Below are 2,346 nucleotides of genomic sequence, written 5' to 3'. Positions count from 1 at the left end.
TGTTTGATTTTTTTCAAGAGTTGACAAGTTTCACGGGTACATGGGCCACGAGTCTCTAAGTTGCGTCCACGAGTTCCGTACGTTAATCGTACGTTATTACCATGAGTTTTAACTCGGGGTACCTCTTGTGTCAACTCGCAACGTGAGACAGCCCTTTAAGTCTGTTATGTTTCTGTTTAACGCAAGACAAGAATTGTTGTATAAAAGTCAGGTGCACTTGTACAACCATGCCCTGGAAGTTTAAATTTAACCTTATATTCTAAAATGGCAGTAGCTAACTAAACATAAGAAACATTTGATGATTCTTAAACCCTTTATAACCAACTAAGGAGCTATATTGAAGTGTGATTATTATTGTCATGTGTCAAAGGTGCAGCTATCAGTAGATGCACAGCAAAACTCCCAAGCAGTAAAACAGTGATGGCAGCGGTGGGATTCGAACCCACGCCCCCGAAGAGACTGGAGCCTTAATCCAGCGCCTTAGACCGCTCGGCCACGCTACCGGTTGAGGGATAGGTCGCCGGAGCCGAGCTGTGAACACGCTGCAAAAGTCAGCAATTCCACAAAGTTGTTCAATTCCGAGCAAACGCCGCAATATTAAAAATCCAAGCAGTTATGTTCGAGTGGACCGATAAGATATTTTAATGATGTTTCTTGACTGGTAAATATTGGCAAAGGCACCAGGAAAACTTCCTCATGTCTTCATCAAAATAAGACACCTGAGTTTTTTATTACATACGAGAATATGTAATATTCTATGGCATTACGGGTGGCATGGTGGCGCTGTGTTAGAGTTGCAGCGTAGGAGACACAGGTTTGATACCGACTACAGGTGCTGTCTGTACAGAGTTTGTACATTCTCCCCGTGACTGCATGGGTTTTCTCCGAGATCTTTAGTTTCCTCCCACGTGCAAAAAACGTACCGGTTTTTAGATTAATTGGCTTGGTATAAGTGTAAATTGTCCCTACTGTGTGTGGGATATTGTTAATGTGCATTTATCATTGGTCGGTGTGGACTTGGTGGGCTGAATTGCCTGTTTCCGCACTGTATCTCTAAACTAAACTAAAGAATCAATGTTGCATAATTTTGGACCTCATCTGCAGTGTCAGTCTGAGTTCGATGCTCAAGTCTTTGGATAATTGCATTTTAAAATCATTTTGTGCTTTTTGACATCAATTTCAATTCAGAAGAAAATGTATTTAGATTTGTGGGCTTCTGTACTAGACGAGGGTCAAATATTCCCAGCTCCAGGTAATGTTTTTACATTGCATATTACCATGGGAACTGATCATAATAAAGTCAAAGGAACTTGCAAGCAGCATTCTCTGTGAAAATGCATTTACTCAAATGTTTACGCAGGAGTGGCATTTTATTGCTGGTTGTATTTAAAAAAATCATACCTAGGACACAGAGCTTGACTCACAGAAGGTCAAATTATTTATTGGGACGGCAGATGGCACAATGGGCTGAGTGTTCGGCTGGTGACCGGAAGGTGGCCGGTTCGAATCCCGCTTGGAGTGCATACTGTCGTTGTGTCCTTGGGCAAGACACTTCACCCACCTTTGCCTGTGTGTGAATGTGTGTGAGTGATTGGTGGTGGTCGGAGGGGCCGTAGGCGCAGAATGGCAGCCACGCTTCCGTCAGTCTGCCCCAGGGCAGCTGTGGCTACAGAAGTAGCTTACCACCACCGAGCGTGACTGAGGAGTGAATGAATAATGAGATGTAAAGCGCCTTGAGTTTTATTATTATTATTAAATCAATTTTCACTTTTAATTCCTGATATGTTGGGCTATATTGAATTTAACTAGTTGAGTTCGACATCTTCCTGTCTGATCTGTTTTGTCAGATCTGATACTGACCACATTGTATCAACTGTATTGTAATATTTACTGTTACCTTTTATATAAAGATGGATTTTTATATGGTCACAAGAGATAACATAGAATCATCGAGTTATATAGTGATACAGTGTGGAAACAGGCACTTCGGCCCAACTTGCCCACATTGGCCAACATGTCCCAACTACATAGTCATACCTGCCCGCATTTGGTCCATATCCCTCCAAACCTGTAGTATCCATGTAGCTGTCTAACTGTTTCTTAAATGTTGGGATAGTCCCTGCCTCAACAACCTCCTCTGGCAGCTCGTTCCATATACCCATCACCCTTTGTGTGAAAACATTACCCATCAGAATGCTATTAAATCTTTTCCCCTTCACCTTAAACCTATGTCTTCTGGTCCTTGATTCACCTACTCTGGGCAAGAGACTCTGTGCATCTACCCAATCTATTCTCTCATGATTTTATACACCTCAATTAGATCGCTCCTAATCCTCCTGCGCTCAG

At 42.4% G+C, this 2,346-nt stretch overlaps 1 non-coding gene across 1 annotated transcript; it reads right to left on the bottom strand.

The window, feature by feature from the left end:
- Positions 1–421: 421 nt before the first annotated feature.
- trnal-aag lies at positions 422–503 on the bottom strand. The gene has a single exon. It is a non-coding gene; the product is annotated as a tRNA-Leu (tRNA).
- Positions 504–2,346: the final 1,843 nt, after the last annotated feature.

The sequence above is a fragment of the Amblyraja radiata genome, chromosome 1, assembly GCF_010909765.2.
Source record: "Amblyraja radiata isolate CabotCenter1 chromosome 1, sAmbRad1.1.pri, whole genome shotgun sequence".
NCBI classification, from domain to species: Eukaryota; Metazoa; Chordata; class Chondrichthyes; order Rajiformes; family Rajidae; genus Amblyraja; species Amblyraja radiata.
This window is presented reverse-complemented; position numbering and strand designations above follow the sequence as displayed.